Genomic DNA, 24,564 nt, shown 5'->3' with positions numbered 1-24,564 from the left:
GTCTTTTTGTCTTTTGTCTTTTGTTGTTGTTGTTGTTGCTATCTCTTGGGCCGCTTCCGCGGCATATGGAGGTTCCCAGGCTAGGGGTTGAATCAGAGCTGTAGCCACCGGCCTACGCCAGAGCCACAGCAACGCGGGATCCGAGCCCTGTCTGCAACCTACACCACCGCTCACGGCAACGCCAGATCGTTAACCCACTGAGCAAGGGCAGGGACCGAACCCGCCACCTCATGGTTCCTAGTCGGATTCGTTAACCACTGCGCCACGACGGGAACTCCGAACTTTTTAACGTTTAAATTGGTCTCAGGGAATGTCGTCGGGGCGATCGGGTCCAGGGTCTCCTCTGCAGCTGCCCCCACTTGCTGGGAAGTCTCGGTGGGTGGTGTCTGGCCCGGACCTGGGCAGCGCTGGGCATTTCCTCCCGCTCCTGAGAAACAGAATGTGGGAAGCAGCAGGGCAGGGAGAAGCCCACGCTGCACATAGCCACCAGACTGTTGTTTGTAAATAACATTTTATAAATTTCGTTGACAGTGAACTGGTTCCCGAGGGTAGGAGGTACTTTCTGTTGTCTCATTTGATGGTCACAGCAGCCAGGTGGTGCAGGTGCGGGTTGGTAGTGAGGCTCCCACGGATTCCCCTTGGGCATCGTGGCCCCCTGCCTTATCCCTCATCCTCCCTGTGGAGGGAGGAGGCCACCTGAGCCGTGAGTTCAGTTCCTCCCACCTCCCCTGCTGACGGAGGGAACACCCTCCCTGCCCTGGGCTTCCATGCCGGGATGCCTAGATCCAAATATATAGTTGTTGTTGGGTTTTTTTAATTCAGTTTTATTGAGGTGAAACTGACAAATAAAACTGTAAGATAAATACAATGTGCCTAGAGATGACTTGGTATACATACAATTGTGAAGATTCCCTAACCTAGTTCATTTACACACATCCATCGCCTCACATGTTTATCGTGTGTGTGTGTGTGTGTGTGTGTGTGTGTGAGTGAGAGAGAGAGAGAACTTTTAGATTCTACTCTGAGTAAATTTCAGTTACGCACTTCGGCGCTATCCAGTAGTTTCGCATTAGATCCTCAGACCTTATTCATCTTATACCTGGAAGTTTGTGCCCTTGAACTTACCCTTAAATAAAAATTTAAATCTTATTCCCAGGAGAAATTGTGCTAAATGTTCATCCTGGCCATTGAGAAGAACCGGTGCTTAAGAACCACCATCTGTGCCAAGGGGTTTAGACCAGAGGGCACATGCTTTTATTTTTTTCTAATGGATCAATAAAATTGTTATATCTTCAAAATATACATATATGTTATTAAAGTATCACAGAGTATTGTTAATAAAAGTGACGGTTTAGATTCATTCCACTCACTCCTGCTGATCTCATTTGGCTCTGAAGTTGAATGGAAAAAAAAAAAAATGGCTGTAATTGATCGAACACCTTTCCGGAGTTGCAAAATAGTGCTATTTTAATTCTGCAGTGTAAACAACTTTATTGGCTGTAATAATTTACAAGGGGATTTATCCTTTCATCTGCTATTTGGCTGCCCAACGGCACTTTCAAATAGCAAAGACCAGATCAATGCTGGATTCTTTCCTTTTGCTTACTCAGCCTTCAAGATAATGAATTAGCAGCCTGTCATCCTCAGAAGGTGATTGATTAATTTTTGTTTAAATATTAGTATGGAATTTCTTTTTTCTCTTTTGGCTGCCCCGAGACACGTGGAGTTCCTGGGTCAGGGATCAGATCCAAGCCACAGTGGCCACCTATACCACGCTGCAGCAATGCCAGATCCTTAACCCACTGCACTAGCTGGGGATCAAACCTGCATCCCAGCCCTGCAGAAATACACCAATTCCACGGCACCACAGTAGGAACTCCTGTTACATATTTTTGGACAATTTATATGTTTCAATCCACTGCAACTCATATCTTCACTGAGTCTTAATTTGGCCCATCATTGGCCAGTGGGATCTCCTGAGTCATTTCAACATGACCTTCATAATCTCTGATGACTCTTTTTTTATTTATTATGTCAAGATGTTCAGACCCTTCTTTCCTACCTCCAATCCAGAATGAGCCATTTCTCCTAGAATCTCTGGTTCCTTTTAGTGGAGAAATGATATTTTAAGACTATTATCCAAAGGCTTTGGGTAACCACCGCATTCTGGTTGGTTGTTGGTTTCAGACTTTGTCCATGAACAGACCTGAGAAATGATCCTTAGAAGTCTTTATCTATTTATAGACATCCATCTCCCTCTCTCTCTCTCATCTATCTTGGTTCATGTAAAATTTTTCAATTCAAATTGAGAACAACAAGATTTTTATTTAATCACTTCTATATTCCATCTGTATCTTCTTTCTCCTGCACTGAAGTCCTGGTTCTCAGTGATGTGGGAAATGATAGAATCTCCCATAATTACTCATTCGCCTTACGCCACATCACCCACACTGCAGTCTCAGAACAACCTACTAATGCTACCATATTATTTATGATTATTGAAAACACTTAATAAGTGTGTCTGCATATGCCCCTCCAATCTCCCTTTATTTGTTATGATTATATTACTGTCAGACCATGTAGTCACCACATTCTGTAGTCCCTCCTTTTTAACCCTCACTTGTCTTAGTTTTATAAATAATTATGCAGTAATGGTCACCACCAGTGCCTGCTGATGTTTGCAGATATTTAGTTGCAGTGTTCATCCTCTAATAGATTTATCAGGAAGACCTCAGAGAAACAATATTTCCTGAGTTCTTGCATGCTGATCAGAATGTGTCCTCTTTATCCTTAAAAGTATTTTTACTCAATATAAAATCCATGATGCCCATCTTTCCTTTAATATCTCAAATACATTCCTCTCATTGTATAAATCATTGCTGCTGAAAAGACTTATGATAACTCCGTATTCTTCATAAGTTACGTGCTCCTTTTTATCCAGCTGCTCCAGGTTTATTTTTCTGTTTCCTGAAAGTGTGTAGTTTTGGTAGAATATGCTTTGGTGTTGATCTTTATGGGTCATTTTATTCCCAGGTCAGGTACGTGTGTTCTCTTTCAATATGTAGTTTTAAATCTTTGTTACTGTAGAAATGTTCTCTTGAACTGTAGTTTTTAGTATTTGTTCTGATCTCTTGCTTTGTTTTTCTTCTTCTGGGACTCCTGTTAGTCATGTGTTGGACCTTCTTTGCCTGTCTTCAATATGTGTCACAATCGCAAATTTTTTTTTTTTTTTTTTTTTTTTTTTGTCTTTTTGTCTTTTTGCTATTTCTTGGGCCGCTCCCATGGCATGTGGAGGTTCCCAGGCTAGGGGTCGAATCAGAGCTGTAGCCACCGGCCTACACCACAGCCACAGCAACACGGGATCCGAGCCGCGTCTGCAACCTACACCACAGCTCACTGCAATGCCAGATCCTTAACCCACTGAGCAAGGGCAGGGACCGAACCCGCAACCTCATGGTTCCTAGTTGGATTCGTTAACCACTGTGCCACGACGGGAACTCCTGTGTCACTTTCTTAAAGTCTTGTAGCTTTTTAAAAATTACCTTCAAAGGAGTTCCCATCGTGGCTCAGTGGTTAATGAATCTGACTAGGAACCATGAGGTTGCAGGTTCGATCCCTGGCCTTGCTCAGTGGATTAAGGATCTGGCATTGCCGTGAGCTGTGGTGTAGGTCACAGACACAGCTCAGATCCTGTGTTGCTGTGGCTCTTGCATAGGCCAGCAGCTGCAGCTCCGATTCAATCCCTAGTCTGGGAACCTCCATATGCCATGGGAGCAGCCCTAGAAAAGGCAAAACAAACAAACAAAAAATTACCTTCAAGGATAGCTGCCAAGAGTCTGGCCATGTGGTGTATGTGTCATGTCCAATCCCCTTCCCTTGAGCGTGGTGGGACCTGGGAATCAGAGGGGATATTATTCTTGGGATTAGGTTACATTACATGGCAAAGGTGAGAGTGTTTTTCAGATAGAAGCTCCCCATTGGGTTGGCTTTAAGGTCATCAAGAGAGTATACCGGGTGGGCCTGACCTAATCAGGTGAATATTTAAATGAGAATCTAGAGGTCAGAGAGATTCAAAGCAGCAGAGACACTCTCCTATTACCCTTGAAAAAGCAAACTTCCACCTTGTGGAGAGGGCTGTGTAACTGGGAACAATAGGCACCCTATATAGGAGCCAAAGGTCTTCATTTTACAACCAATGGGGAACTGAAACCCAACAACCAGTGAGCTTGGGGAAGGACCCTGAACCTCAGGGGAAATCACAGCCCCAGCCAACAGCTTGATTCCAGCCTCAGAATGGTAATGCCAGATCCAAGCCATCTTTGCAACCTACACCACAGCTAAAGGCAACGCCAGATCCTTGACCCACTTAGCGAGGCCAGGGATCAAGCCTGCGTCCTCATGGATGCTAGTCAGATTCATTTCTGCTGAGCCACAACGGAAACTCCATCTGCTGTTAATTTTTATAGGAAGTTAGTTTTCCTGAAATTTTATGAGAAGGCTTGGTACTAATAGTTTTGTTTGTTTGTTTGTTTTTAAACTTAACAGGGATCTCTCTGTTGTTTTCAGGGAGCAGCCTGCTGGTGACATGTGTTGGTTTGGTTCTCATTATTGGACGTTCTCTTTTCTTCACTTCTCTTATCCCTGCATTCCTCAATCTTGATTCTACTCCAAGCAATTTTCTCTCCGGAAAGGAAGCCCTGCCAGGCCAGTTTCAAGATCCCAGGACACTGTTTGTATGTTGTTTTTGGCCACACCCACAGCATGCAGATGTTCCTGGGCCAGGGATCGAACCCATGCCACAGCAGTAACAATGCCAGATCCTTAACCCACTGAGCCACCAGGGAACTCCACGAGTTCACAAAGCCTTTGAGGTCTTGCTGCAGGACCTTCATATCCTCCCTCTATTGAAATGGGCCAAACCACTCCCGGTTTCAGCCACTCTCTGCAGACTGGTCTGCCGGCTTCTGCCTGTTATTCTGGTAGACGCCCAGTGGCCTCTCTGCGTTCTCCCACTTGGACACCAGTAGCGCACAAGCTGTGTGGCTTTAGCGGTTGGTCCCATCTGTTTGTACTTTGGGGTTGACCAAGACACCTTGGCACTGAATTATCTGGCAAATGTCACGCATAAGGTTTTGTCTTTTCTAGCCAGTTGCTCTGCCTGTTGTTACTTGGGGATTTGAGAAAATCCGAAACTATATTCAAAGACACACGTCTCCCAGGAGCTCTCCCACTGTTTCCTTTTCATAGCCTGAGAAAACTCCATTTCCAGAGTGGTTAACTGATGTGCTTACAGTCACACGGCTGGTGAAGGCTGATGCCAGCATTTGAATCTGGGTTCTGATTTCGAGCCCTTATCTTTTTCTACTACATTTTGTTTGAAAACTGCTTGTATGGCATTCCTGTCGTAGCTCAGCCGTAATAAATCAGACTAGTATCCATGAGGACGCGGGTTCAATCCCTGGCCTCGCTCAGTGGGTTAAGGATCCGGCTTAGTCGTGCGCTGTGGTGTAGGCCGGCAGCTGTAGCTCCAGTTTGACTCTTAGTGCAGGAACTTCCATATGCTGCAGGTGCGACTGTAAAACGAAGAATATCAGCGTGTGGGCAGGGCTGTGCTCCGACTGAAACCTATTGGGAATCCTTCCTCCCCTCTTCCCAGCTCGGGGGCTCGGCAGCAACCCTTCGTCCCTTGGCTGGTGGCCATGTCACACCATCCCTCCTCCTTCCCAAGCCGTCTTCTTACGAGGACAGCAGTCCTGCCGGGTCAGGGCCCCGCTGTACCCCAGGCGGCCTCACCTCAGCCAGTTACACCTGCAGTGATTCCATTTCCAAATAAGGCCACATCCCGAGGTGGGGGTGGGACTTCAACTTGTCCCTGGGGACACAGTGCAACCCACTATAGCGTGTCCCCCCCACCCACCGGGAGGTTACCTGTCTTTTTACTTTTTGCTTCAGGGGAGGGATGGGACAGAGCAGAAGAGAAACCTAAAGTCAGTGGGGATGCAGGCATGAGGTCTTGGCCAGAAACAGCGCAGCGGGTTTCCCTGCAGGTTTGAGACGGTGTCTTCCTGAGCAGCACGGCCAGGGAGGCAGCACAGGCCCAGGAAGGGAGGGGCCCCGTGGTATCTGACGATGGAGAAGGTCACCCTCGCCTGGTGCCCTGGACCGAACGTAGCCAGGAAGCCACAGAGAACGCCAGGTCTGAAGGCCATGCCCACCAGCCGGAGAGCATGCCTTGGCCCTTTGGTGCCTCTGTCCCCAGCGCGGTGTATGGAGCCTAGTATGTTCACGGGAAAAGTCAGGCATCTGAAGGAGCCTGGATCCCAGGGTACAGGCCCTGTGTCCATCATGTGAGCTGGGCATAGAGACCTCAGCATCCTCTAAACCATGGAGATCAGAAGCATCAAAATCACTTCCCATGAAAGTGAAATAAGGTTCCTAACCTGCCCGGCACTGGGAAGGCTTCGCAAACGACACTGCCTTTCTCCTCGCTCCCTCTCTGAGCCTCAGCTTCTTTTTTTTTCCTCCTTTTTCTTTTTATAGCCACATATGGAGGTTCCCAGGCTAGGGGTCGAATCGGAGCTGCAGCTAAGGGCTACACCACAGCCACAGCAACACCAGATCTGAGGCGCATCAGTGGGTGAACTACACGGCAGCTTGCAGCAAGGCCAGATCTTTAACCCACTGAGCGAGGCCAGGGGTCAAACCCACATCCTCACAGAGACAACATCGGGTCCTTAACCCACTGAGCCACAATGGGAATTGCTACGTCTCAGTTTCTCAATCTGTAAAATGAAGATAACATTTTACCATGAAGTGTTCTTTTAAGAGTCAAAAGAAAATAGCACATGTAAAAAAAAAAAAAAAAAACCTGTAAATTGTAAAGAACGATGAAAATAACAGTTGTTACTGTTCAAGGAATTGCTGAGTTAATTTTGACCGTCAGTACACAACTGGCTGCGCCTACTAAAGGCCCCATTAAGTAGGACAGGTGCACGCCATCCCGTAGCTCAGGGCCACCTGGTGGGGCGCGGAGCATCCTCTCTCAGTAGAGGTCAAGGTCCGCCCGCATCCCCATCAGAGGGTAATTCCTTCCTCATCCTGTTTCTCTCCTAAACCTTCATCCACGGAGCCCCCTTTTATGACAAGAGGAATTCATTCAATGGCCTCTCATGTGTTAGACTGGCCAGGCCAGGGCTTTGTTCACCAGCCCTGAAGTGTGGAGCTGAGCCACCCGCTTGCACAGGGGCCACACAAGTGGAGTCTCGTGCTGCATGTGTGCATTCAGCAGCCAGGTGTGGTCTCGCCCACACACACCTCCAGCCTTCCTGGACCGAGGTGAATCTAGATGACGTGGGCCCGTCTCCCAGGGGACTCCTCAGGCAGCTCCTCAGCTGCCTCCTGTCTGTGGTCCTACCTGATGTGACACCACGGTGTCCCCATCCTTCTCCACGACAGGTGCCTGGTCCAGGGGCAGCCACAGCCCAGCGCCCCGCTCCCTTCGCCTCTCCTTCATCTCCAGTTCGAAGCGCTGGCAGTTCAGAGAGACTGTGGTGTGGACGCTTGTGTGTCCAGAACCTGTGCTGGCCGCCTGGAGGTGCACCCACTCCTCAAGCAGCCAGTAGACTTGTACAGATCCCCTTCTGTGTGCAAGACTCATGCTAGAAGCTGCAGGGGATCTAAAGAAGCACTGCCTGCCTTGCATCGAACCCGAGACACCAGACCGACTGCGTGGGGGACCATTGCTTTCTTTCCTGTCAAGAAAGAAGTGCCCTGACAGTTAAGCTGTGACTCGTATCGATGGTAAGATGTATCCTGATTTCAGAGTTGATGAATTACTGTGCGAGGCACTGTGTCTCTTAAAGGGCTATAATCTTCCCAGGGAAAGAATACGCTGGCACACACTCATAGCAGGGGGTCATGCCTGGTTGACTCTCAGAGGAGTTGCAAGGATTTAGGTGCTCGAATTTCTGAGGCTAGAAGTGGCTGTCATTGGTTGGATCTTGAAGTCCAAGTTGGACCAATACCACCTGGATGGTGTCGAGAAGGGCCACTGAGAAGAGAGGAAAGAGGCAGACACAGGTGGAGCAGGTGTGTAAAGGTCGGAAGCTGTCCAGGCTGCAGAAAGAGGATGAAGTAGGAAAGGCAACCCCGCTTCAGGTTGGGGTCATCCCTGAGGAGTTCGGTGTTTATTTTTTAAGCACTGGGGAGCCACAGAAAGTTTTAGAGCAAGGGAGGAACACACCAGGCCGTCCTGGGGGATATTATTTTGAGGGTGACAGGCAGGATCTAGGGAAGCAATAGGCTGCAGGCAGAGGACCTGTTTCAGAGATACCAGGTGTGAAGCAAAGAGAAGAGACCGGCCATGTGGAATGAAGAGGAAGGAGCAGAAGGAAACTCTGGAACTCAGGAAAATAATTGAGCAAGACTTGTTCAGGAGCAGGGGTGCCACGAGACTGTATTCTAGGAGTTCCTCCTGGGGCACAACAGGATTGGCAGTGTCTCTGGAGCCCTGGGACGCAGGTTCGATTCCCAGCCCCGCACGGTGGGTTAAGGATCCTGCATTGCCATAGCCGTGGCTTAGGTTGCAACTGCGGCTTGGATCTGATCCCTGGCCCAGGAACTCCATATGCCATGGGGCAGCCAGAAAAGAAAAGACTATATCCTAAAATGTGGGCGTGGACAGCCGAAGATGCATTGCCAGAGTAAGGACCTCCTGGGCCCCCTTTGCCGCCCCTGGCCCTCGGGATCAATACAAAAGAAAGCCCGGCACAGACTCGGGTCGAGGCACCAAGGTCACTCCAGGCTGAAACCGCTTCATGGTTGCCATAGTTTTGTCTTCTATAAAGTGGTTCTTGTGATACTGACGCCTTTGGTGACACCGAACCTGAGACTAAAAAACATGCCCTGTTGTTCTAAGTCCCCGAGGCGTTTCACAAACAGCCTCCTTTGTTTTTTCGGCCTCTCTGCCCCTGTATGTAAAGCAAGGACAAGCTTTACTGCAGGTGCATTGGGAAACCAAATGACCTTTATAGAAATCATGAAATCGGAAGCAAACCTGGGAATAAATCCAAGGTTTCCTGATTCAACATTGTATCTAAGTGTGTATGTTTGCTGCAGACCTTGCTGCCCTCAATAAAATAGAACCGGGTGCTGTGTACACTTGGAGAACGCTGTAAATTCCAGGTACTGAGCCAGGAGAGAGGGTTTATTCATGGGGGAGGATTGACCCTGCCTGAGAGAGTCTACGCCGCCCCTGATGCTGGGGGCCAGGTGTGGGCTGTACATGCCATAGCAGAGCTGGCACCTGGCATGGCCATCATGCCCTGGGTTTCATCCTGTTGGTTTTGGAGGCTCTAAGAGGAAACACTTCTTCTTGAGGACAAAGTCCAGGGAATATACGGAACAAGCAGAGTTTCTTTCCTTCTTGTTCTTTAAACGGAACCGTATATTCAAAGATCAGTCTGGCTCCAAAGTATCTGTTTGTAGTGGGCATTATCCATCTGAGAACAAATCAATGAGATGCCGCAGAAACAAAGTGGAGTCTCTGTCCTCAAGAAGCATCGTCCCAGCAGAGCGAGGAGGTCTGAGGTTAGTAAAGAAGAAGGGCATTTCCTATGGGCCCAGGGGCAATGAAGCCCACGTGGCAACATGGCACCAAGGGCCCGCTGCAGCTGCCGTGGTCGGACAGCGCCTCTCTGAAGACACCTGAGCAGTGAGGAGAAGGGAGCCAGAAAGGCCCTGGGGGAGCAGAACAAGGCCCCAAGGGTGGAACCAGCTGGAGACAGAGAAGGAACCAGTATGGTAGCGGTAGGGCTGGAAGTGGCAGCACGGGGATTGCCGGCCTTCATAGAGGGTTTGCCTTCTATTGCAAAGGGGATCCAGAGCTGCCACGTCTGATCTTCTCAGTAGAATGTTCATCCCCGCAGCCGTATGTGGGATGCCGTGCAGGGTAAGAGCAGAAGCTGGGGCAGAGAAAGTGGTCCAGGTGAGGGGTGGTGGTCAGGCCAGGGTGGTGATGCACAGGAAGGATGATGGCTCACTTGAGGGCTGATGGTTCATCTGAGGGCTCATGGTGGCCTGGGCTAAGGTTTCCACATTAAAAGTGGTAGAGCTAAGATACAAGAAAACACTTGAGTTTGGGCAGAGAAATTCCACAGGTTTCATTTACTGAGACTTGGGGAGCAGATTGGGGGCATTTAGTTGCTCTCTTTTAGCCACATTAAGTTTTAGGTGCCTTTTGATATCTAAGAGGTGACTCCAAGCCGACGGTCGGGTGGTCCTGTGTGGGACTCCCATGCCAGGCTTGGGCTGGAGTTAGATGCTGCAGAACCATCAGTGCAGAAGTGGAGTCATGGGACTGGCTCTGATTACTGTATGGGCTTCCTGTGGCTGCTGTCACAAAGTGCCACAAGCTAGGTGGCTCAAAACAGCAGAAGTGGGTGGATTCACTCACAGTTCTAGAAGCCAGAAATCCGCAATCAAGGTGTCAGCCAGGCTGGGCTCCCTCAGAAAGCTGCAGGGGTGGGTCTGTCCTGGCCTCTTCCAGCTTCTGGTCACTCCTTGGCATCCTGGGCATCCCGCAGCTCGCAGCTGCCTCGCTGCCAGCTTTTCCCATCACAGGACCTCCTCCCTCCTCTGCGTCCAAATCTCTCTGACCTTGTAGGGACGCCGGTCATACTGGACGAGGCTCCGCCCTCCTCCGCTGTGACCACATCTGAACTTGAGGACATCTTCACATCCAAATAGGACACAGTCATGGGTTCCAAGAGGACGTGAATTTTTGTGGGGATTCTATTTAGCCCAGGACAATTACCCTGGGAAAGAGTGTAGACAGAGAAGAAACCTGATGGGTGCAGAACTCTGGGTCCCGTGGCCGAGAGGATGGAGAGGGGGAGCTGCCTGGTGAGGATGGCGTGGAGGCCACGGCCACGGCCGCTCGCGAGTCCCGGGAGAAGTGATCAGCTGCTGAGAGGCGACTGACTGTTTGGCTTTGGAAACGTGGAAATCAAGGGCAACTCCAAAAAGGCTCTTTTCAGCCAAAGCACCATTAGGTTGGGCCGAAGGCAGAGTGGGGACAGTGAGAAAATAAAAACAGCAGGTAGAAACAGCTTTTTTCTTCGAGACCTGCAAGTGGGGTGTGGAGATGGGGTCGGGGAGGCTAAAAGGACGGGAGGTGGTGGGACGTCTGGGTGACGACGGGGTGCAGCCGAGTTGTGGGGGAGCTTGTGATGCAGGAGGGGCATCTCTGAGCTGGTGAGGGACCAGCATCCTGTACCCCTGGGGAGGGTGGCTTCAGAGAGGAGCGAGACAGGGCAGTCGCTGCGACAGGAGGGGCGTTTGCCATGTTTCTGGTGCAGGGACATCGTGGGACTGCTGATGGGAAGAAGACAAGTTCTCCGATTGCCTGTGTCTCACCTCCAGACCGTGGTGAGATGGGAAATAGGGGGAAGGATGGGGCGGGGTTTCGTGGACGACTTGGAGGGAAGTGGATGCACTGGCGACGCCCAGCAGGGGCCAGGCTGGTCCAGTAGACGTGGAGGGAGTGTGCTCCGCGGTCTCTCGGGCGAGGTCCAGCAGCAGCTGTGGGCAAGGGGTGGCTGGGTCTGATCCTAGTTGGGCTTCTGCAGAAGGAGAAATGAGGGGTTCTAGAAGGAGCGGCTATGGTGAAGCCTGGGCCCACAAGGTGGGCAGTAGGAGGATGAGGGGGGAGCGGAGGGCTTTGGGGAGGGGTCTCACTGGAGGGGAGAGTTGTGGACACAGGAGCACAGGCGTGTGAGCGGTGATGGAAGGCGGCGGTCGGTGTGTGTCTGAGATTGGAGTTTCAGAAGCAGGAGTGTTTGGTTAGGACAGAGCATTCTGCTGGAGAGTGAGAGAAGTGAGAGGCCAGGGCCTCATGGGGTATCCAGTGGAGTTGTATGAGTGAAGAAAAGCAGGGCTTCCTTGATTTGTCCTCCTACATGGTAGGACGTAAAAGGCAAAGGAGGAGTTCCCTGGCGGCGCTGGGGGCTAAGGACCTGGATCATCATAGCTGTTGCTTGGGTCACTGCCGTGATGCAGGTTTGGTCCCTGGCCTGGAGAACTTCTGCCTGCCTTGGGTGAGTCCAAAAAACAATTAAAAAATAAATAAAAGGCAGAGAGGAAGTTTCCACTGTGGTGCAGTGGGTTAACAATCCGGCTTGTCTCTGTGGAGGCACCAGGTCAACCCCCAGCCCTGGCCCAGTGTAATGGGTTAAGGTTCAGCATTGCTACAGCTGCGGCCTAGGTTTCAGCTCCAGCTCTGATTTGATCCCTGGCCCAGGAACATCCATATGCCTGGGGGCAGCCAAAAAAGAAAAGAAAGAAAGAAAACATAATAAAAGGCAAAGAAAGTCAATATGCTTTGCAGGAGTTAAGGGGCCAAGCGCCAAGAGAAGAGGGTCTGTAGGGAAGTGAGCCTGACATTGGGTTGTGCCTTCCAGGCCTCAGGGCATTTGTCAACCCTAACTGCCCGGGTGAGAGGGCAGCTGCACGGGGCCAAGCAGGCCTGCCAGCAGCTGCACAGACCTGGAGAGACAAAAGCTAGAGTTCTGTGCCCGCCTGGCAGGAGGGCCCAAGAGGCATCTCTGGCTTGGGAGGAAGGGCCCACAGAAACAGCACACCCTCTGGACGTCTGTGCAGTTTGAGATGAGGATGGACTTAGCACTGAAGGAGTCCGACAGCCTTGACAGAAGGAATGGTTAACAGAATCAGGGCTCCCACTGATCCAGTACAATTGCCCTAAAGACCAGAGAGAATTTGCTGCCAGCTTAAAATTTCTGAGGCCCTGCCAGCTCTTAATATTAAGGTGGAAGCAAATTTTCTCTTGTTTGTTGTTTTGTTGTTAAGTTTGCAACATAAAGACATTTCCTGGGAAGTTCCCTGGTGGCTCAGAGGGTTAAGGATCCGGCATTGTTGATGTAGCAGCTCGGGTCGCTGCTGTGGTATGGGTTCGATCCCTGGCCTGGGAACTTCTGCTTGCCGTGGGCAGCAGCCAAACATTTTCCCTGGGCTAAGATTCCCCAGGTGAATCAAGTTAACGTTGGTTGAGCCTAGCTCTCTGCTGGATGTGGGTTATCTCGTTAATCCTCTCATCATGCTGTTTAACCTCCAAACACCCCATGTGCTGTTTCCATCATCTCCTCTTAGGGCTCAGCCCATCGCAGAGGGTAGGGGTGGTTTGCTCGCATTCGAGCAGCTGGTCGGGGTAGCGCTTGGCAAACCCCAGGTCCTCTGACTCAGAGTCGGAGGCATCACACCGCCTCCCTCGGACTGGCACGTGTTCTGCCCTTCGTGGTTTGAAGCCCATGGTCCCTGAAAGAACAGAAGCCAAATAAGACTTCAGCAGCTCTGTGTTTTCTCTGTTCAGTTTCACCATCTGTCCCTTCTCGTTCCTGTTTCTCTGAGCAGAGCTGAGGTCTGTTTGAGAAGCTGATCCAGCGTCGTGAGCCTGAAGGCAGAGAGGCTGTAGCTCTCTGGACACTGGTTTAGCCTCTGGCCCTCTCTTACTGGGTCCCGGGTTACAGCCCGTCTAGCAGGGGTGGAGAACGTGGGTTTGATGTTAAGCCGACCTGAAGTTGGCCCTTGGCTCCTGGCAGGAGTCCAGCTCTCACCCGCTGTGGGTTTGAGGGTCTCGCTCCCTGTGCCGCAGGTTCCCCGGGGGTGAACACTGCCCCTCCTGTTTCCCACGCCCTGTGTGGTCCCGCCTGCTCCACACCTGGGCTGGCACCATGACAAGTGATGCTGTGCATTCCTGTACCAGGCCTGGGAAGACCTGGGCCTCCTCCTTGGTGCTGCAGGGAGCGAGCCATCATGGAGGAAGTCTGCCGCCCATCAGCAAACCCACGTGAAGAAGCCATTTGGAGAAGCGTGGAGAAGAGCCACCCAGAATCCCAGCCCTGCCTGCCCCCCAGCCAACCCGCCAGCTTCTGGGGGCTCCAAGCAGGCCAGCCCCTGGGAGGCCACCGTCTCAGTGGCCATCACATGGAACGGAACGCCCAGCTGAGTCTGGTCAACCAAGGAATCAGGCAGGCTAATTGAATGGCTATTGTTTTAAGCCTCTGATAGTTGAGTGGTTTGTACACAGCAAAGATCCTTGAAACATTGTTAACTGGGGGTGGGGGAGGGGAGGGGGAACTCAAGTAAGTACAGTGTCCTGGAGCTGGCAGCGTCTAGAAGGCTCTGAGCCACTGGGAAAGTGACTTTCTCCTGTGGGACAGGCAGTCCTTCTCCGAGGGACCCAAGAAGATGCAACTTGCCTTACCCAGGTGGGGAGGCCGAGACGGACGCCCTGCACTGTTCACCCTGTCCCTTGGCCTCACAAAGCATTTCTGGCTGTGCACCTGTGAGCTACGGCGCCCGAAAGGGGTTCAGTGGGAAAATGCAGAGAGGGACGTCACACCCACAGCAGCCTGCCCCTCCGAGCATCTCTCTTCAAGGGATGAAGGGACAATGTTTGTGCCACCCCAGACCCCTCAGGTAGAGGGAGGCATTTGGATACTGAGATGCTGGGATTCTTCAGGTCAAGGCTGGGACACAAAGACTCAGGTCGCTGGGCTTGTCATAGCCACCGCACGTCCTTCAGCGTCCTTCCTCAGATGGCCCTGGGAGCCTGGGAGGCGTGTGTCACACAAGAGGATTCAAATGAGAAAATCCCACTGAAATCCAGGGCCCAAAGCACTGCGTTTGCCTAATGAACCAACATGGGGGTCGATGATGGGAGCTTGACCACATCTCCTATTTCCCTTTTTCATGGCTACCAAGTGGATCCTGTGAACGTCATGCTCAGATTCTTAAAAGCAATCTTCTCGGGATCCTGACAAAAGAATCTAGCCCCTTTGGTTCTCACCCATGCATTCATTCATTCAGCAAAATTCACCAGGCTCTCAGCTCCCTGGTCCCCAAGGTGAGGGAGTACTTCCTGGGGGAGCCGTAGTCCATCGGGGAGGGGGACACAAAACACAAGGAGAAGAAAGAACAGGAAGGTAACTGCTGGTGCAGCGACTGCAAAAGACACACCAGCAGTAACAGGCTGGAAAGTGAACTCTGGCAGTTGGGGAGGCATTAGCAGAAAGTATCGTTTCCCCTACATCTCCAAGGAGCAGTCAGACTCTGGAGCAGTCGCTGCAGTGGCTGGAGCCAAGGGAGCAGGCGCGCTGGGGCTGGCAGGGCTGGTGGGTGAGGTTGCAAGAGCTCAGAGGGCTTCCTGGCCAGATCTAAAAAGTTCAGGTCTTTATCCTGCAGGCAAAGGGAGGCAGCAGGATTTCAGACAGGTGAGTGACATTAACTGCTGGGTTCCCGGGATGATAAGGCTGGCGGCAAAGTGGAGGATGAAACAGACAGGGGAGAAGCCAATGGGGAGGCTGAGGAAATAGTTCTATGTGGAAGGTGATGCAGCCTTGAGCAGAGGCTGTAATTGAGAGCACTGGGTTGGGAGGAAGGAGCGGAAGAAGTTAAGAATGATGCCCAGGACTTTACCTGCTGGCATGATGGGGTGTGTTCCGGAAGGGAGAAACGTTCTCAGCGAAAAGGTAAAAGGAAAAGCAAGATCATTCAGTTTGAGATCCTGACAGCAATAATGTAGAAGGTTGACTATATGGGAGTGGAAGGCAAGGGAATGAAACATCCTGGGATTGGAGGCTTGAATCATTAGCATAGAAAGGAGTGAGGGAAGAGTAGAACCATAGTGGCAACTATGTAGCAGCTGACCCTCCTCCGGCTCTGCGCCGGTGGTAGGCATTGCTAATCAATCCCAGCACACCTTCCGGCAGAGCCCGGTGCTCCAGAAGTCAGAGGCAAAGGGTTTCTCCGGGTAAGGATCGTGGGCACAGCCAAATGCTGCCTGCAGTCAGAGCGCACAGGATGAAGACCCAACAGGCTGCTGGGCTGACAGGCTGAAAGGCACTGGTATTTTCCTACCTCTCTTACGGAAACTCATTTTCAGTGTTTTAGTGTTATGTTTATGTCTTCTTGGATCAAAGTGAGTTTGCAAAATTTGAAAATGCTAACAGAAAGAAAATAGTGCTCACCTGTAATTTCACCTTTCCTGGTAATGTTTTGATGCATTCATTTCCAATCTTTTATTGTTTACATATGTATGACTCTATTGCTACACTGTATACAGTTTGTGTCCTGATTTCTCACTTAACGTTACATCATTTTCAATGATTTATTTACCTTTTCTTTTTAGTGTTAAATATGTGGGCAATTTCCAGAGCTCCACCTGTGGTGCAATGGAATGGGTGGCATCTTGAGGGTGCTGGGACGGGGGTTTGATCCCTGGCCTGGCACAGTGGGTTAAGGATCCAGTATTGCCTCAGCTTCGGCTTAGGTCGAGATTGCAACTCGGATCTGATCACTGGCCCAGGAGCTCTATATGCCAGAGGGTGGCCAAAATGAAAATAAAAAAATGTGGGCAGTTTCCAAATTTTGCTGTTATAAATAATGACTGTAATAAATGCCTTTAAAACGTAATCTTCAGGAGTTCCCATCTCAGCTCATTGGTTAATGAATCCGACTAGGAACTGTGAGGTTGCGGGTTCAATCCCTGACCTTGCTCAGTGGGTTAAGGATCTGGCATTGCCATGAGCTGTGGTATAGGTTGCAGAGGAGGCTCGGATCCCGTGTTGCTGTGGCTCTGGCGTAGGCCGGTGGCTACAACTCTGATTCAACCCCTAGCCTGGGAACCTCCATATGCTGCAGGAGCGGCCCAAGAAATGGCAAAAAGACAAAATAAATAAATAAATAAACATAATCTTCATTTAAATTTTAATACTTAGGATAGATTTCTAGAAGCAGTCAAAATATTAAAAGATTTTTAAGATTCCTGATACAGTAAAATGCATTTCAGAAAACATTGTCCTAACTGGCAGTCCCACCAGCAGAATATTAGAATATTTAAATGACTGCACAACTTTTAACTATCTTGGTTTTTTTCTTAAAGAGGTGTAAATCCTTTTTAGAAACCAGATTAAAATATTATGGTATTGATATAAACGTATATGTGTATTTATATACACATACATATAAATATCATTTTCCAAGTAATTTTTTTTTTTGCTTGCTTGCTTTTTAGGGTCTCACCCACGGCATATGGAGGTTCCCAGGCTAGGGGTCAAATCAAAGCTGCAGCTGCCAGTCTACACCACAGCCACAGCAACACTGGATCCAAGCTGCATCTGTGATCTACACCGCTGCTCACGGCAGATCCTTGACCTACTGAATGAAGTCAGGTATCGAACCCGTGTCCTCATGGATGCTAGTTGGTTCGTTACTGCTGAGCCACCATGGGAACTCCCACATCTTAATGACCTGGGCACCAATATAAACACAAGATTTTTATCATCTCCTCTACCAGACAGTGATAGTGAAACAAATTCCTCTCTCCCTAATTGAGGAAAGGAAAAAGAATCCGGCATCCAGGAGGCAAATCATTGCCGTGTTATATTGTGGGTTCTTAAAAATAAATCCGTGAATGAAACACTATCAGCACTTCCTTCTTAGAGTAACTACACAGTAATATCCTAATTTTACAAAAGGGGGAAACGGAGGCTTAATTAACTTTCTCAAGGCCTTGTAATTAGGAGGCGGTGGAAGTGGAATTCACACCTACTGCCTGGCCCCGTTGAACGTCTGTGCTTTCTTTATTGTGAACTGCTCTGTGGAGCAGGTGGCAGGGCGGGGAGAGAGAATGGCCAGGTTTTCTCCCTTCTTTTTTTCTTTTTCTGTCTTTTTTTTTTTTTTTTTTTTTTTTTTTTTGGCAGCCCCTGGCACATGGAGCTCCTGGACCAGGGATCAGGTTCGAGCCATAGCCGTGAACTATGTCAAAGCTGCAGCAACACCAGGTCCTTAACCCACTGTGCTGGGCCGGGGGTCGAACCCAAGACCCAGCGCGCCCAGCATGCTGCTAATCCTGGTGGGCAACAGCAGGAGCTCCTCTCCCTTCTTTGAAAGGATGACTTGGCGGGGGGGGAAGCCCACTGGTCTCTAAGGCTGTTCATGGTTCCGGTTGCCTCTGTTTGGGGTAGAGACAGCTGACCCCCGGTAGGAAGCCCTCCCTGCAAAGGCAGCCGGACACTGTCCCTCCTCTCTTTCTGGGCATGTTTTGGAAAACCAGTCTTCCTGCTGTGTCCCCTTTGCTCTCACCACACTCACGATGCTTCCAACATCAGAGGTGTAAGGGTTTTTCCCAGGGAGCACGTCTCTGCCACATCAGCCGGGTGTCCTACAATTTGACTCAATTCTGACCTTCCCCACCTGGAGACAGTGTCTGATCCACAGGTTGGGACTCCTTCATGGCTTCCTTCACCTGTATGTCTGGCCCATCAGCGACACATCAGAGATTTCTAGCCCCCCCCACCTCCTTGGGTTCAATTAATTTGCTAGAGAAGCTCACAGAACGCAGAGAAACATTTGCTTACTGGATTACCTTTATTTTTAATTTTTTATTTATACCTTATTTATTTATACCTTAATTTATTTTTACTTATTTATTTGTGATTACCAATTTATCATGAAAGGATACAACTCTGGAACAGCCAGGTGAAAGAGATGCACAGGGCGGAGTTCCCGTAGTGGCTCAGTGGGTTAAACGAACCCAACTAGTATCCATGAGGACTTGGGTTCCATCCCCGGCCTCGATCCGTGGATTAAAGATCAGGTGTTGCCGTGAGCTGTGGTGCAGATGCAGCTCGGATCCCGAGTTGCTGTGGCTGTGGTGTAGGCTGGAGGTTATAGCTCTGATTTGACCCCTAGCCTGGGAACCTCCATATGCTGCTGGTGTGGCCCTAAAAAAATAAATAAAATAAATAAAAGGAGAGCTGGACGGGGCAAGGTTTATGGAAAGAAGCTCAAAGCTGCCCACCTCCTCAGACCACCAGCGCCTCCCCTTCCTATAATTTCCCGTGGTCACCAGACCCCATTCGTGGGAGGTGTTGCTGGAGGCTTCATCACCGAGGTATGCTGGATCATTAATTCCATCTCTGGCCCCGTCCCCTTGCAGGAGCCCGGGGGTAGGGAGCGGGGCCAACTTCCACTCGCTGCTCTACCACCCAGGGAATTCCAAGGGATTTAGGCTCTGGGCCAAGAGCCCGGGCAGAGACCAGCATCTGCACATTTTCTGTGACCTCCCAGCACAGCAGCCGGACACGTGGGATAAAAGCCAGCTCTCGGCTCATTACATGATTGTGTAATGAAACCGCCTCACGAGAGAGTTGGGTGGGTGGCAACCTTTTTCTGAGAATTCTGGAGAACTGTGATTTCTCCCCGCGATAAACTTCCCCCTGCGGAGGCCCTAGAGTCCAGGACCTCGCCTGGGGCGGGGCCGACGTTCAAGTCCAAGGGTTGCAGGATCCACCTCCTGGCTGTGAAAACGCAGGTGTGCCAGGGCTTTGCTCTCCCTGCAGCCGTTCTCTTTTTCGTTTGCTCCTTCTCCTCCCTGGTACCCTTCCCCCTCAGGTGTGACCAGGGCTTCTGTGCACCTGGGAACTGTGCCCTGGCAGGTAGCGGGTGGGAGGGCCGAGGGTGGCAGGAAGGACGCTGCCATACGTGGCCCGAGCACAAAGCCCTTTCTGTTCTCCAGGCTCTATCCCTTGGGCTGCTCGGTGGCTTCTGTGCCCCCGATTCCCCGTGACCCTTCAACTTACAGGGTGGTTTCTCCCATCCTTCCCAGGGTTTCCGTCGGTCCCAGCTTCTCTTGGTGTTCAGCTGAACGATGACCTCCTGGTGGGGGGGGGGGGCGCATGTTAGGGGGGAGCAGAACCCATGTGCTTTACCCAAAGCCAGACTCAGGCTCCTGAATCTGGGGTCCGCGAGCTCCAGACAGTCCCTGCCTCCCTCCAGAGAGAACCCCCCCCAACCCCGCACACCCCAGATCGCACTGCTTTGGGCTCACCGTGCGGGCCAGAATGACGCTCTCTCCACCGTTCTTTCTATTGCGTTGATTTTCTTTCCTTTTTTATTTTGTAAGTTAGTAAAATATACATAGCATTTTCATTTTAAATGTTATACGTAACGTTTTCCCACCGTCACCAGTTTTAAGTGTGTATGGTTCTGCGTGTTCCGTGCGTTCACAGGGTTGTGCACCTGTCACCGCCACCATCATCTCCAGACCTTTTTCATCTCCTTAAACTCAAACTTGGAGGTCCTGTTTGGGTGCAGCGGAAACGGACCCGCCTAGTACCCGTGGGGATTCGGGTTCGATCCCTGACCTCGCTCAGTGAGTCAGGGATCTGGCGTTACCGTGAGCTGTGGTGTAGGTCTCAGACCCGGCTTGGATCCCGAGTTGCTGTGGCTGTGGTGTAGGCCAGAAGCTGTAGTTCTGATTTGACCCCTGGCCTGGGAATTTCCAAGTGCCATGGGTGCAGCCCTAAAAAGAAAAACAAACAAACAAAAAACCCTCCAACTCTGTCTGCATGAAACAGCCCCCTTCCTCCCCCTCCCCTAGTCTCTGGCAACCTCCATTCTACTTTCTGTCCCCATGAATTTAATTCTAGAAGTAGAATCATGCAGTATTTGGCTTTTTGTGCCTGGCTTATTTCATGTAACGCCCTCAAGGTTCCTCTGTGCTGTCGCAGGCAACAGGAATATCTTTGGAGGCATGAAAAATACTCCGTTTATGGGAATTCCCATGTGGTGCAGCAGGTTAAGGATCTGGCATTGTCACTGCCGTGGCTCGGCTTGCTGCTGTGACACAGGTTCAGTCCCTGGCCCAGGAACTTTTATATGCCAAGGGCGCAGCCAAAAAAGAAATATTCCATTTCTGTATAGACCACATTTTGCTCATCCATTATCTGTCAGTGGACACTCGGCTGCAGCATTAATATGACAGACATTTTTGAACGCCAATGATGTAACAGGTGCAAGGTTTGCTCCTGGGGATAACTAGTGAGATAACTGGGGTGGGGACCCTGTCCTCCCAGAAGGGAAGAGGCACATGCCCATTTCACAGGGACTCAGAGGTGCAGGAATCTGCCCAAGGGCATGAAGATAATGAGCAGAGCAGCACTGAACATGACACAGCCTCTCCCGTCCAACCCCAGAGCTGAACTGCATAGGTCCTTAAAGACCCACTGCCCAGGACCCTGGGGATGGAGAGAGGGGCTCCTTCTGCTGAAGCCTGTTAGCCAGGCAGCTGAGAGCTCAGAGACAAGAGAAAGAAAGGCCATTTAATTTACTTTGTTGAAGTAGAGCTGATTGACCATGTCGTGTTAGTTTCTGTTAGTCGTATGTCCATTCTTCTTCATATTCTTTGCAGTCGTAGTTCATCGCAGGATGTTGCATATAACAGTGCTGTAACAGACCTTATTGTTTATCCATCCTGTGTATACTGTTTGCATCTGCTAAGCCCAAACACCCCATCCATCCCTCCCCCACCCCCTCCCCCACCTCCCTCCCCCTCCCCCACCTCCCTCCCCCTCGGCAGCCACACGCACGTCTGTTCTCTATGTCTGTGAGTCTGTTTCTCTTCTGTAGATAAGCTCATTTGTGATGTATTTTAGATTCCATATAGAAGCGATATATGGTGTTTGTCTTTCTCTTTCTGATTTCACTTCGTGTGATAACCTCTGGGTCCATCCATGTTGCTGAAAATAAGCATTTAGTGTTTTTAATTTATGAAAGTCATCATACATACGAAAGAGCACACTTCACATAATGTGTAAATAAGGAAAAACAATAAAATGAACAGATAGTAAGAAGGGAGTGAGAAAGACAAAAATGAAAGGCATCTCGACCCCTAAGGGGAAAGAAAAGACTTCGCTGTTAGAAAACAGCATTGGGAGTTCCCGTCGTGGCGCAGTGGTTAACGAATCCGACTAGGAACCATGAGGTTGCGGGTTCGGTCCCTGCCCTTGCTCAGTGGGTTAACGATCCGGCGTTGCCGTGAGCTGTGGTGTAGGTCGCAGACGTGGCTCGGATCCTGCGTTGCTGTGGCTCTGGCGTAGGCCGGTGGCTACAGCTCCGATTCGACCCCTAGCCTGGGAACCTCCATATGCCGCGGGAGCGGCCCAAGAAATAGCAACAACAGCAACAACAACAACAAAAGACAAAAAAAAAAAGAAAAAAGAAAAAAAGAGAACAGCATTGGAAAACTTTATTTTTAATTTTTTTTAATTTATTATTATTATTATTATTATTTTTGTTGTTGTTGTTGTTGCTATTTCTTGGGCCGCTCCCGCGGCATATGGAGGTTCCCAGGCTAGGGGTCGAATCGGAGCTGTAGCCACCGGCCTACGCCAGAGCCACAGCAACGCAGGATCCGAGCCACGTCTGCGACCTACACCACAGCTCACGGCAACGCCGGATCGTTAACCCACTGAGCAAGGGCAGGGACCGAACCCGCAACCTCATGGTTCCTAGTCGGATTCGTTAACCACTGCGCCACGACGGGAACTCCAAAACTTTATTTTTAAATTCATGCATTAGTTTTCCTTTCAATTACTAGGAACCAGTGATGACTTTAGGACAGTGAGGGACCCATCCCTGCCTCACCCTCTCCTTGGAGCAGCTGCTGGCCTGAATGCCGTGTGGTAGGACAAAGGCCACATCGGTGCGAGGAGGTGGCGTGTGCATCTGATTAGAAACAATAGAAAACAAGGAGTTCCTGTTGTGGCTCAGCGGGAACGAATCCAGCTAGTGACCATGAGGTTTCGGGTTCGATCCCTGGCCTTGCTCAGTGGGTTAAGAATCCGGTGTTGCCCTGAGCTGTGGTGTAGGTCGCAGACGCGGCTTGGATCCCACGTTGCTGTGGCTGTGGTATAGGCTGGCAGCTGTAGCTCCGATTCGACCCCTAGCCTGGGAACCTCCACATGCTGCAGGTGCAGCCCTAAACAAAAACAAAAAAAAAAAGAAAGAAAACAATAGAAAAACAGAAATAAGGTCACATGCAAGAAAAGAAGAGGCAAAGGGAAACATATTCTATAGCTGATCCCTGCTCAGCCCCCAGAGGAGCCAGGAAATGCCTGTGAGTGCCTACAGAGCTGTCTTCTGCTGTGTAGGTTTGACCCCGTCCTTTGGGGGCCCATGGCTCTGAGCATTTTCTAATACAACTTCCCCCTTTGATGTTTAAATAAGAGGAAGAGTTGAATAATCCAAAACCCAGCAGAGCCCGACTCTGGTCTCATATGGGGCAGCTGCCTGAGCCTGAGGAGGAAAGTGCTGGAGCGTCTGCTTCCTTCGGTTTTTCCCGAGACAGAAATACACAGGCTGCGTCTTAGACTTGTTCACGATCATCTCGAAAGAAAATGACATCCACAAGAGAGCAGTGAGAGCAGAGCAGAAGTGAAAGTTACCCAGAGTTACAGGAAGTCGGCAGGAAGCAAAAAGTGTGGTTGGACATGAAACCGCTTTTGACAAAGCACATCAAGAGCCCGGCGGATGAGGGGGGAGCTTTCTTAGCAGGAGTCAAAAGATATCAACCACCTTAGGTACTGCCCACCCCCGGCCCCGCATTTTATTTGTGCTTAAATACACCTGACAAAATCCTTCATCATAACCCAAGGGATATAAAATACGCCCACAGTGTGTGCAACCGTCACCACCGTCCCATCTCCTAAGTCTTGTCATCTTGTGAAACGCAGCGCTGATGTCCCATCCCCTCCCTCTCCTGCAGCCCCAGGCAAGCATTCTACTTACTTTCTCTGACTTTTGACTACGCTATTGTAAGGGGCGCATGCGGGATTTGTCTTTTTGTGCCTGGCTTGTTTCCCTTCGCGTCATTGCCCTCAAGGATCACCCATGTGGTCGCAAACGTTGGAATGTCCCCCTTTTTTAAAGCGGAGAATGTTCCATTGGATGGCCTGTCGCATTTGGCTTACTGCCTCATCCGGCAGTGGACGCATGGGTGACTTGCACTTTTTAGCTCTTGTGAATAATGCTGCTCAAAAGATTATCATTTGCCATGTGAACCAAGCTACCGACGTCGAAAGGCTCCAACGGGACTGTTTCTAATTAAATCATTAATATTTTGAATAACTGACCCAGGACCCTACAGCTTAGGTAATTTTCATCTTTAGAGCCGCTTTGTCCGGCAGAAGATTTTGGCACCAAGCCCAAGTTTTTGTTATTTTAATTAGTTGGTGAAAAGACTTGATCATTCACCCAAGCAGGCACTGATAAACATCTACTAAAAGCAACTTTGGTCTTTACTTTTCTGGGGGTACGAGCCTCGTTTGACGGCATCAATTCACGGGAACTGAATCAATGTCTTAATGTCTTTTTCCCTGTTGAGGATGGGGCCACTGCAGATTCCTTCTCTGTGGCCCTACTGTAGCCTAGCACCCCGGGTCTCAGTACCCTGAGTCTTTAGCGTCTCTGAAGATAAAGAACAATATCTTTTCCATCAAACATTCACATTTTGCCACTGGTTCCCACCTCCTTTGTCTTGTCCTAGGTGTTAGCATTATTTGAGAATCTGTTCAGTGGCTCTCTCCCAGCACCCAGCACCCATCCCCTGGCAGGTTCATCATCCTGGAGACAGAGAGGGACCAGATGGGGGCACTGCCTCCAAGTGCTTACAACCTCCCAAATGTTTGAGATGGTTTGCAGTGATTG

General features: G+C 50.1%; 1 protein-coding gene across 7 annotated transcripts in view; it reads left to right on the top strand.

Moving 5' to 3' along the window:
* The window catches only part of GALNTL5 (polypeptide N-acetylgalactosaminyltransferase-like 5), a 121,191-nt gene that overhangs the window by 25,367 nt on the left and 71,260 nt on the right, over positions 1 to 24,564 (top strand). For 5 of the 7 annotated variants that reach the window (XM_021078626.1, XM_021078624.1, XM_013983528.2 and 2 more), the window contains exon 2: positions 4,567 to 15,921. The exons of 1 other annotated variant lie outside the window; for it this stretch is intronic. The gene's annotated coding sequence lies outside the window, so the exon portion shown is untranslated. The remainder of the gene's footprint in view (positions 1 to 4,566; positions 15,922 to 24,564) is intronic. One more of the 7 variants, XM_013983534.2, reaches the window with a different exon arrangement.

This window comes from Sus scrofa, chromosome 18, assembly GCF_000003025.6.
Source record: "Sus scrofa isolate TJ Tabasco breed Duroc chromosome 18, Sscrofa11.1, whole genome shotgun sequence".
Taxonomy (NCBI): Eukaryota; Metazoa; Chordata; class Mammalia; order Artiodactyla; family Suidae; genus Sus; species Sus scrofa.
Note: the sequence above shows the minus strand (reverse complement) of the source record. Positions and strands in the feature narration are given on the sequence as shown.